The 12,595-nt window shown below is 36.0% G+C and overlaps 1 protein-coding gene across 1 annotated transcript in view; it reads left to right on the top strand.

Moving 5' to 3' along the window:
* The window catches only part of LOC114876047 (peroxidasin-like), a 102,591-nt gene that overhangs the window by 37,996 nt on the left and 52,000 nt on the right, over nucleotides 1-12,595 (top strand). The window lies entirely within an intron of this gene.

Below are 12,595 nucleotides of genomic sequence, written 5' to 3'. Positions count from 1 at the left end.
GTAATTACGTGTATCAATTTCATACTTAAATACTCGATCAATTTAACTTAACACCATTTTAATAGAAGCCTTAACGAAAATTTTAAATGCTGTGCGTCATTTAAATGCATTACGCTATAAATGAGTTAAAACGGCGATAAATGAATATTATAATTGACATTTTCTATTAATCATTTTAATACCTCCTTTTAATCACTGTTTAATGTACCGTAAAATTAATAACTGCTACGTGCTGACATATATTTCTTAATGAATATTATAAAATTTCAATATTTAGATAATTTTTCGAGTATATGTTACCAAAATTAGAATAAGCTACATTTATAGTAAAAAGCATTATTTCATTAACCTTCCATTGCACTAATCTTTTTCTAGTTTAAAAAATGAAATCTTTTGAAAACTGCACTACTACAGTTTTCTTAATAAATTGAAAAGTTCAAATGCATCGATAAAACCAATTCCCTATTAAAAAGCAGAGAAACATTACTCTTACCGTTTAATCAGTATAACATAAAATATGATGGAAAATTATCGCGCAAGTATAAATTTCCATATGAAAGACAGGCTACAAAATGCATACAAAGGATCAGTAAATTGACTTGGTTGTAACATTTTTATCGCTAAGGTTTTCGTTGCATAAATGCGCTATTAATCATAAAAGTGAATGACAGGTACACGACACGAACAACGTGCTTACGAGCGAAAATACTTAATGGAGAAATTTAAAGGGTTGACACGTAACCATCAATCGTTGATTGATCAGATATATTTATCACGAGCTCGTTAACCATTCGCGATCCGGCCGTGAGCTATCACCGATGCGTGATTAAAGTACCAGGCTAATTGCGTTTTCATTTAATCCTGTTATCGAAGCGATACAATTGGATTCTAATTCGATTCGATGAGCACTAGAGCATACTCGACTAATTACTAATGGGATTCTGTTACCGTCTTCGAGTCTCTAACACCAATTTCCTAAGCTTCTATTCAACACCTTCTTTTTCTCTCTATTATATTTTAACCCTTTAACGACCGAAGCCTGAGCCGATCATGATTTAAATTTGCAAAACATATACAAGAATATTAATTCCAAACTCGAATGTAGCTGTAACTTTTAAACGAAGGGGTTTCATATATATTAGAAAAATAATTTTAAAAGAATATTCACATTTAATAAATTTAACAATTTAAACTTATAATAATATCAGTAACAGTAGTGCAATTATATTTAAATCAGTAATTATTTTTTTAGATATATTAGTTTTTATATCTTTTTTTTTAATTTTTTGCTGTTACTCAAAGCATAAATATGCAGTAGCGTTGCCAAATTAAGAATGTTTTATGCAAACAACTCGTTCGTACGAATTCTTGTCTCTTTTATACAGAAGCTATGAAATTCATATCTGTCTTATTAAAATTATAGACAGTGTGTTCGCTTAGAACGAGGTGTTTTTATTAAAGCTTTTATTAAAGTCTGTGAATATAAAGTGATAGATAAGCCAAAATGAAGAGAGAATTTCCGACGGTTAATGATAATAAGGAACGAAACCGTAAACTTGGATTTAATTAATAATGGATAAGACTGTCAAACTAACTATTTTTTCTAATACGGTATTAGAAGTACGATATGTACTTCACGTTCAATTATTCAACTTCTGTTATTTAAAAATTTATTTTGAACATTTTGTTGTAAATTATGGTCGACATTATTGAAAATATTTAATTAGGAACAGATAACCTTAAAATAGATTCTAATAAAACTATACCATAGCGCACGTTGAATAGATTGCCAGTTTCAAATAAATCTTGCAAGGGATTAGCTAGTCGTGTAAGGCACTAAGAAGGAAACAAGAGGAGGAAAGAAAAAAGTAGAAGGAACGGCGCCAAGTAAATGAAGGTGAAGGAAGAAACCGCTTTATGGTAGCCCATATAAATTTCCTTTACAAGAGGAAAGGGAATGGTAAGAATTTATCGGGTGTCTTCTGTGAGAACAGTTTTAGAGCAGTCGAAAAACCTTTGATCCGGTTTAGAACCCTGATTTTTCTATGTATGTTCATTATTTTCTCGCAAGAGTCATTCGCATAAGATACATAGTAGGTTGAACAGTATCAATTCTAATCGCGAATTTGCGAACATGTTCCTGTATTTGTATTCCGTGAATGTTCTGCTAGTAGTACAGGCCGCGGATGTACGTATCAATGATCGGCTATTGATTATTCGAGCCGGAACGCTGGTACACGCGTACAATCCGATCTGTGTACCCGTCTCGTTCCCTTTATCAGCCTTGATGATTGAAGAACCATACGTGGGAACGATCGAATTCAGTTTCCGGTTGGATCAAAGTTCTCGTTCTGTCCGATGAACGACTATCTCACGCGGAAATGGAGTTACATAAGCTTTTCCTCTTACATTTCGATTCGCCTGTTGGCATTACGCGAGCTCTCGCACTGAATTTTTCTTTTTGCAATACCTTCTTATAATAATACCTTTATTCTTTATCCTTCATGCAAACACAGAAAACACGTTCTTCGCTTCGGTGTCCTAATAATTTGAGTAGCCATTGTAAATTCATGGGTCCCATAGAATATACGAATTTTGTCGACTGTGTTCCACATCGCCAGTCTTTCACAATGGTCCGATAAACAATGGATGGTTATCGTGTATGATTCAGCTATAAGTGCAACACTCGAGGTATTGTTATACAGTCTTGTATCAAATATGTCACGATTCTATGCGTACATTCAACGCACGTGTACTCTTTTGTTCGTTGGACACGATCACAAACAACAGGAACGATCATTTTCCGTACGTAACAAAGTCATTTCGTTTCTCTTTGTTAGAAAAGTCCCCTTGCCGAGATTCCTACTCGATATCGTACTCATATTTCCACGGATTCGCTGAAATCAACTATCAGATTGGGTTTCGAAGGGATGTGTACAAGTTTGTAACTGGGTCAAGTTGCTATCTCTTAACTAATCCGCATGTATAAACATTTGTTGTTTTCTTTTTTATAAATGTGTCTGGAAAATTCTGCCTTCTTATTTATTAATAATATCTTCTATTTCTTCTATTTCTTCTATTTCTTTGTATCCTTATATCAAGGTTTATGAAGTTTTGATTGCAAAATTTGTAACATAGACAAACGGTGATCTAGCTCGTCTAGTATTGATTCAGTGTACACAAGGCACGTGAAATTGTAGTTGGTTCGTCGAATAGCAGTTATGGCTGCATTGTTTTCAGCCATGGTCGTTCAACATTCAAAGCTGACCATCGAATCGACCATAGATTGATTGCTGCGGTGTTCCAAATCATCTACATTGTTTAACCGTCTAACACCGAGAGAATAATTATGATTGTTGAACTTAAATATATTTTAAATTTTATATCAAATTTTGATCTGGATTAGATCATTTATTTCTCTGCTCAAAGATTAGGTTTTTTACTCAGAGTTAAGTCTGAACATGTCCCTAATTTCTTTGAACAACGGTTTTATTTTTTATTACCTCGATCGCGAATTAGGTCTGTGTTTGATTAAATAGTAGCCTAACGAGGAAGTCCCTAATCGGCTTATTGTTATAAATTATTCCAAGAGTCGATAAAACAAGAAACGTTGACAAGAAACTGGATACACTTTTTGCTTGAACGGTTTGTTCTATACACGACTAACCGCACGGACAGCATAGGGTGCATCCTCATTAGTCTACTCTGACTCGGTCTGGTTAACTGATTGGCTCGCCAGTCATTATCTCCATTTCACGCATCGCGGAATCCAGTGTCTGGTATACTCACGTTGAACATTAATAGCAACCGTGTATCGCAGATCGATGCTGTTCGGTACAGGTGACAATGAATGCGCTTAGTAGTTTTACCACGAAAGAATGCTGTGGTCCCCATTCAATTATCTACTAGAAAACTCTATTTCCTGCCTCAACTTCTACATGTGATTGACAGATCCACCTTCCATAGCTGTTAATTTCTACATTCACATGAGATTCGTTGCAATTTTTGAATCTTCGAATCTTGCAAATTTAGAATTCAAGAAACCTAAAGTTTTTGAAAATATTAAATTGAAATTCCAGAATTGTGTAAATCTGGAAATCGGAATTAAAAAGTTTTGAAATTATTTTGTAGAATTAAAGAATTTTAGGATCTTAAAATCTCAGAAATTTAGAATGATAAGGAGGTCACTCTTTATATACATATAGAGAGAGACGGCAGTCCACATTTTTGGGTGGTCTAAGCCTTAACCTAGTTATGCCAATGATAAAGCATGACTTTACTCATCCAGATAATTTTGCAATTCATATTCAGAGATGAAAAGGAACCGTGTCTTACGTCTAGAAAGGAATATGGTAATACGGCATTAAACCTGCTGAAACAATTAGAAACTCGTGCATCTCAGAGGATCGCCTGGTGAACGAGGATAGTTTAACAAAGAATTTATATCTGAAAGCTTAATATCAATTTTTCTGAAGGAAAAACTCGAACAGTGGATAAAACTTAAAGAAGGTTGGATCATTTCCTTTTTACTTTGCATTCCATATTTTATTGCGAAGATACTTCAACCGAGACTTTCTCGTCTACGTTGCGTCTTAAGAATTTTATTAGCTAAAGGAGTGTCCTACAAAAGCGAAACTTTGTCTTACATGCAAATGGAGTCATTCTGTTAGGATAATTATACTTTCTCTCGAAGAATCGTTTCACAGAAAGTTTTCTTAGCTATTCTGATTCTTCGGTTATTCAGTACTGGTCAAGAACTTCTGATCGCTGTCTTCTAGCACCTTAAATATTCTTTTGACTTTTGATTAATTATAATTCCCTCATCGTATATTATTGCGACAGAAACTGTACTTTCCAACACTATCACATCCAATATCATCACTAACACGTCTTCCAGTAGTAGTCTCTGACGGAACTACACTTTCCCTCATTGTTTCTTCTTTTCCGTCTCTTTCAGTGCACAGCCACAATACACGGAAAAGGTTCCAGATGTGATTGTTCACTTAGCGGTGGTCGGATTTGAATTCATTGTTTGAAAGAGCCGGTTACAACGGCTACCCGTGGACGATATATTATCTGTTATTGCAGCTCGGCCCGAAGCCACAATGGGTTGGGCTTTGCCGTCCGGCTTGATCTCCATATTTTAATTAAAAGCTTTTCGCGACGCGATTGCGTTCCGCAACGTGCGTGCGTTTTCCTCGTGAGTCGTTAAATGAAAATTCGAATGCATATTCTAGATGTACGGTATATATACCTACAATACTTCTTCGTTGAATCTCGCGTGAATTGAATCGGAACCGACTATATCCAGCTCGGCCTTCGCTTCGGTGTAAGTGGAAAATGTAATGCCGAGTGTAGAGGAGATTTGCTACGTGTATAGAGATCCTCGGAGAAAAGGGATCCGAGGATTTCAAGACGTTCGAGTATTATTGTGAATGTAAAGAAGGAAACGATCGGTGGAAATCTGTTTCCATGGCGACTCTTATCGAAACGGGGACAAGTGTTCATTATAAGGGAAGGAAGATTCTGGTTTCCATTTCAACGGTAGTCTTCGGATGTATTTTACCCTTGAAATCTTTCGCAACAATGAATGTCGTAGACAATTTTCGTATATTTTGACGGGGAAATTAGGTCAGGTTTCCTATCCGTATCGTTTCAACAGAGATGACGTTTTAGGAAAAAAAGGGGTTTCTTTTAACATTTGTAAAAACCTATAAAAACGTACATATTTTTGAAACGTTGTTGCTCGATTGGACCCGATTAGCCGAATAGTCGGCGTCGTCTCGGTACAGCTAGCAATTTCTCGTTATCTCGGTTCGCGTTTCTAATAAAAGTAGGGTGGCCTTGCCTATCGAACAAAGAACAACCGTTTCGAAATCCGGCGCTACTCCGCGACCCCTCGTCTCGCTTTATCCCATCCTTCGTTGAATAAAAAACTTAATCTCTCAATTGCCATTGGCTCGCAATTTCCAGCATCCCCATATATATATCCGTAGGAACGCTTACCCGAACGATTTGCGGTTATCGGCACACATTCAATCCGCAGTTATCCCACTTTTCCGGGGCTCATACAGACCCCGGCAATGCATCCACGAAAGAATCTGCTAATGGATCGTTCGGAACGATTGCATTCAATATAAAGCATCCGAATGAGCAAGAACGAGAAGCTAAGGACGCTGAGAGAGGAAGACGAAAGCCGATCGAAGGACAAAGGGGCGTGAAAATGGAGTAGTACGAGGAAGAGAGGGTGTCAGAGCCTAAACCAGAGATTAGTAATTTGCTTCCTGTGCGACGACAGGTGAATTCTAATCGAGCTTCTCCGGGATTTATATTCTATAACTCAATGGGTGGGAGGGGGTGAGGGGGTTGTATCGTGTAACTTGAATCTGAGAGCTTCCAATTACTAGTACTCTGCTTCTCACGGACCAATGGATTACCTTAGGATTTTCTGTATCAACTTGGAACAAGGTTCTATTCACATATTTATTTGTAAATTGTACAGATATAAATTTAATATATAAACATAAAGAGGAATTAAAACGAAATAGAAAAATAAAAATATGATATAAAATATAGAACTAGAAATAAATGTAATTACAGAAAAGTTAAAATTAAACATTGAACGGTGTCTGGAGTCTGGAGTCTTGGGTAAAGATTTTCTGGTTGTTAGAGTGATAATTAGAATGAAACGATAAATCTTATCTTAATACATATTTTTTAATAATTTGTCAAGTGAGAACCTGACGAATTCACTCTTGCGCGGGGGACGGCAGTTTCGAAGATTAAGTATGACGAGCACGAACTAAGGAGACTGCTCGTTTATATCCATTGTAAAAATATGTCTGAAATGTCCCATATATGCGAAAATAATTGGTCGTAAGACTGGAATGTCTGGACGGGGTGATCGTAGAGGGTGTGGCTAGACGTGTAGTTCAGGGGTGAGAGGTGGTGGCATATGTCTTATACGGCGCCAACGTGATTCCCATGAATACTCTCCCCCACGTTCCCCAGCGAGCTGGCGTACATCTAGACCTTGGGTCATCCTTATGCGCTTGCATTTGAAGGGTTCTAATAAATTTTTCGGATTCAGTAAGCATTGAAACTCTATAATAACGATATTCGCTTAAAATCAATACCAATAATATTACTCTACAACAGTGATATTTAACTTAATGATAAAAATGAATAATTAGTAACAGAAAAAATCATAGAAACTCTGGTCAGCGATAATATGACGAAGAAAGGCTAAAAAAAAACTTGCTTTGATTGAATATTTTTGATGCGTTCGTTTAAAAAAAAAAATTATTATTATGCCTTGAACATAAATTGTTTCTATGTTCTCTTGTAAATGTTATGAGATATAACATACGCTTTTCCTTTAGACACTTATTCGTTTTTTTTTTTTTTTAATATATCTTACTACTGATGTTTATTTTAACTGTAGCAGTCAACAGTAATTTGTCGAATTGGAAAGAAAGAGGAAATATTTTCGAGAAAATACACAGGCACAGCCGTGTCTACGATAGAATTGAAACAGGTAGAACGTCAGAAACAGATATGTGGAAGCGATACGGAAAAGTTGAAGGCGTAAACTTGAAACTGGTTGGTGGCTGTGGTCTATGGATGCTCGATAGGAATTCCTGATATGTTCTTGTTTCCCATCGAACTTCTAGACTTCTCGTGTGTTCCGTCTTTTGTTCGTGTCCCAGTACATATGTGCTTCTGGCTTGTCGTCTCGATATAAGCAATTCCTCTTTTCCCTGTCCCTTCCGCGTTACGTTCCTCTTGCTCGTTCTTCTGTTACCTTAATTCGATTCTGTTTAACGAAAGCCAAGACAAGATAAAATGAAATTTAACAAAAGAAAAAAATTATATTATCATATTTAGCACACTATAATGTAACACTGAAATTTTCAATCCACAATAATTCTGTAGAAAGTTTAAAAAGGGGAAATCAAACTTAATGTTTTTATCGATTTTAAGTAAAACGCGGAGATAATAAAAAAGAAAGGGTAAGGTTAGGCAGGAAAGAAAGAAAAGAATGGAGATAAAAGGAAAAGGAGAAACAAGGAAATCCGGTTGAAGATAGAAGATAGGAGAGACAAGTAAAGTATAGTAAGATAGAGAGGGTAGTTTAAGAGGAAAGTAGAAAGGAAATCGGGAAGAAAAATAAGCGAAGAAAACGAGAGGCTGAAGATTGAAAGAGGTGAAAAGGAAGGAAGAACACGTGGTCTTAATGAATTCAATTCGCTTCTCGCGAACATTGCAATTTCACGAGCCCCGCTTCCATGTAAATTCCCTATTCGGGTTACCGTTGCAATTATTGAGGATGAATTATGCGCCCCGAAAAGTTTTTCTCAATTTTCCACTCGATGGCTGCTGAGATATTACATGAATACTCGACCTTGCTCGTGATTCTCTTAGAAACTTTCTATGTTATAATAATGGTGATGGTATTAGATAATATGTAGAGGAAACTATCCAAAAATGGAATACCATTTTATTTTTCTAATGTCATTCTAAACAATTTACATAAACAATTTACAATGTTGATCAAAAATTAAAAAATTGCAAATATTTGCAATTAAAAATTTAACTTAAAAATAATTTTTAATATACTTAATGATCCATGTTGTGCTTTAGGCATAGTTGTTCCTACTGTGTCAGTGAACGTGTTAATCCTTTCCTCTTTAGACAGTTCTCCTCAAAGAACCGATTTAATCGCGTCACGTTCTCAACGATATGCTTTCAAGCACTGTTTCAGGGAGACATTACACGTAGTGCTTGTCGCAGATATACATCTGTGTAGTGTAATTCGCACATTTACTGGTCTGAGGTTGCAAATCTCGGGTCATAATTACGGGTATGTAGTACCGGCATGAAATCCAGCCTCGTACGTGTCTCAAATACCGTGACAACTGTTCATACATTACAACAGAAATAAAATAAAATTTATTACCTTTAAACTGTACGTTGAGTGTTTAATAATTTGCATTTCATTTAATTGAAATATAATTGCTGGGGGATTTAATTATGATTGACACAGAAATAACAATTCAATAATTATTTTATCCGGTAAATAAAATGGTTTAAAAAATACATCATTTAAATTTTGTAAATATTTGTTTTAATTAAATAGTACTTCAGTAATAAGAGTATATTGATTCAAATGACTGAACAAATTAAATTTCAGTATCGTGTTGTCCCGTTTGCAATATTATTATATAATAAAACGAAGCAATTCGTGACTAACGAATCACTTTTTAATCCAATAATTTTTTAGTAATTGGAAATAACCTGTAATTTCCCTTTATTTGGCATTTTTAACAGTAATTTTTATTCTGAAATCGTTCATATCTATTATCTTTTATTACGAAAAGCTAAAAACGAGTTAATGGACAATGTCATACAACTCACCGGACAACCAATTTAACAGTAGATACACAGTGTCGGTGTCATTGAAAGAAAAAGAAGTATTCTTTATATTCGAGTGCAAATGGGCTGCTTTTTCGACTGGATGTTTTAAAAGTTTGCAACTGGGAGGCATTGTTTGTCCGACACTGAGGGAAACCGAGGGTCGAGGCTTTGATTAACTGGTGCCAAGAGGAGAAGCCCTTTTCGCGATTGTTTGCCACCCCTGGTTTGTCTTCCTTTCTCTTTTATACCTTTTCGCCTTTCCAACGTGGCGTTTGTCGTTTCCGGTGTTGTCCTTGTTTTCTTTTATTTTTTTTTTCTATTTTCGGTGCAACAGCCATTGATTCGTTTCTTCTGTTCCTTTTCTTGGCTTTATCTGTCGCCTTTTTTTTCTATATTTCTCTTTTTCCCTCGGTGTTTGAGTTGCACGTCTGACGAGATACTTCAATTAAGTTCAGTCTAGAAAGCAAGTGAAACTACTTTTCGTACGCATCCGGTCTGTTTGTAAGCTCCGGTTGCCTCCGCTTCGTGAGCTGAAATTCATTTAAACCTGCCACGTTCTAAGCGAAGCGATTGATTAGTTCCCGGCACTTTGTAACCGGGCTCATGAGTAATTTCGTGCGTGGAATTATCCTATTTTGAGATCTTCGTTTACTGTTGCCTCGTCTTTCAACTGATGCTGGGGTCATCAGCATTTAAGATAGTGGCCTTAAGATGAATCTACCGAAATTTTAAATATTCTACGAGTCTAGGGAGATTATAGAAGGAATCTAAAAAGCACCTACAGAACTTCCCGTTCGATATCTTTCAATAACAAAAACATTAACACAATACTAATAAACATCCGTTTTTCCTGGCTAATCTTATTTTTCATTTAAGTAATTTCCATTCTATTGATCTCACCTCCATTTTCTTACCATTCACGGCGAATCACTTCCTCTGTATTATTCTTCCTTCCATATTTCCAATTTCTGTATTCAATGAAACTAACCGAAAATAAAGGAAACTCGTTTCCTATGCGTTTTCTTTCTCCTTCCAAATTTCGATGCAACTCCGACTCGCCCTCTCTGATCGTTTCATTTACTCGAATTTTCCGCGAACAAAAACGGCAATGTATGAAAACAGAAGCAAAAAGTGGTTGGAGCGTTATTTAAAAAATCAAAACTCTTTCAACGAAGCGTTCCCAAGCTATTTTATTAAAAAGCTGATACAATTACGCTCTTGTTTCCCCGTTTTCGACGTTGTTTCGAGGCAAATTAAAACGCGTTTCAATTTTTGCGTTCAGTTCGTGTTACACGTTAGTACCGTGGAATAATTGGAAGCAATTTTCACTTGACCCTTTGCACGTAGCTACATAGAAAGTGGCGGCCATTAAATGGTAATGACCGCTTAGCCGAATGAAATTACGCCGGTTAACGTACATCCAAAATTATTCAACTTGTTCCTGGGGATAGTAATCTCTCTCTCTCTCTCTCTCTCTCTCTTTTTTTTTTTTTAATATCGCGTTCCATCGATTCAATTTAATAGTAGAAAGCTTGACAGAGATATTCCGCTTTTTTTCCGTTTGTGGAAATTAAACTCGACTCGTTGTCGATGTTTATTCGACGTACAAAGTCGATTTTTAAATTTAATATCATGATAAAATAAAATTTCTAAATTATGACCTACTTTTTTGTATAGCATATACGGGAATCAAAGGTATGTTTCGTTCCTTTTAAGAGCAACAGGTTTGTTAAAATAATCATTCCAGTTATTTGGGTTAAAGCTTTAAATATGAAAATTCATGATTGTACGGTTAATTTTTAAATATTTCAATGTGTCTTTTCTTCTGTCCTTATCAAAACTTTTTTCAAGTGCTTTTGGGCAACAAGAGTGTTTGGAAATAAATGTAAGACTCAAAACTCAAAAATTTCACAATTCCAAGCTTCCAGAATTTCAAAGTCGAAATAAGCATTAGTCAGTTTCCTTAGGCCGAATTTCATCGGCGAAGCAACAGTTGAAAAACGGAGGAGCGAAGATAAATTGATAGTCTTATCAGGATAAAAGAATCCAGGATGTTTGCTTTTTGCTGAGAGTCGGGTTTTAATCTTGATCGTATAGAGTCAGTCGGTTTCCTGCAGTTCTCAGGCTCAGTCCATCCTCAAGTTCACCCGCACGCCGAAATTAATTCCAGATTGTTGCTTCCAGCAAACTCCATCGAGGCGTGCACTAACTTCGTACTCAAATGGGCCGTTCCATTATACTTGCCTGCATCGACAGTTAAACGAGCCACACATTCTGCTGATCTCGTGTCAATGGTTAAAGATGGCTGGCCTCGTCCATTGACTTCTAACTCTTTAATCCGTTTTATTTGACTTTTCAAATAATGCTCGCATAGATTATTATTTAGGTAATATCATTTTTCTTTTTTGCCATTAGCAAGTGGAAACTTATTGTTCCACGACGAACGTACTCGCTCGCGATCCTTTCCATTTCTTTCTTTTTTTCTGTGGCTCTGTTTCTAACGGATGCTTCGACACTGAGAAATTTCAGCAATTCCTCTCGCAGTTAACAGTTCTCGGGCACGTTTCTTGCAAGCTGCCTCCGAAACGAACCGATGACTGGAAGAAACAACTTATTTTCTAGGGAAGTTGGGGTCCTCCACGTGAATGCACTTTTTCTTCGGAGTTTTGAAAGGAGCTTGTAAGTGACCGTTTGGAGAACTTGAAGAATGAGAATGTTTGCGTAGAATATACAAAATATTATTCAGAAATATATCACGTTCAATTTTTAGAGTCGGTATACTATTTTTGAAAGCTACTGTACCTTTTTAAAAGTTGTTAATTAGCAAGTTCGCTAAATTGCCAATAAATGTTTTGATGTGTTTCTTATAGATTTAGTATTTGAAAACTGAGGGTCCATTTTGTAAAAATTCGTGAAAAATAGGGACTAATACTAATCTCAATATTCGATGGTTCTGAAGGTTTTCTCAGTCCTAATCGGCCATTTTTCTGTGACAGGCATGCTCAAACGTTCATTTTGTTTTAGTCTTTCGTAGAGCCTTAGGTGCTCTTTTCCTATTTCTTCTTTCCACTTCTTTTGATTTAGGGTAAGGATTTTTTCATTCTTTACACTTTGTAGCAGTACTTCAGTTAGTTATTTATTGTAAGTAATTTTTCTCTTGATACGTATAGGTACTTTT

Source organism: Osmia bicornis, chromosome 3 (assembly GCF_907164935.1).
Source record: "Osmia bicornis bicornis chromosome 3, iOsmBic2.1, whole genome shotgun sequence".
NCBI lineage: Eukaryota > Metazoa > Arthropoda > Insecta > Hymenoptera > Megachilidae > Osmia > Osmia bicornis.
The sequence above is the reverse complement of the archived record's forward strand: the minus strand, read 5'-3'. Positions and strand labels throughout refer to the sequence as shown.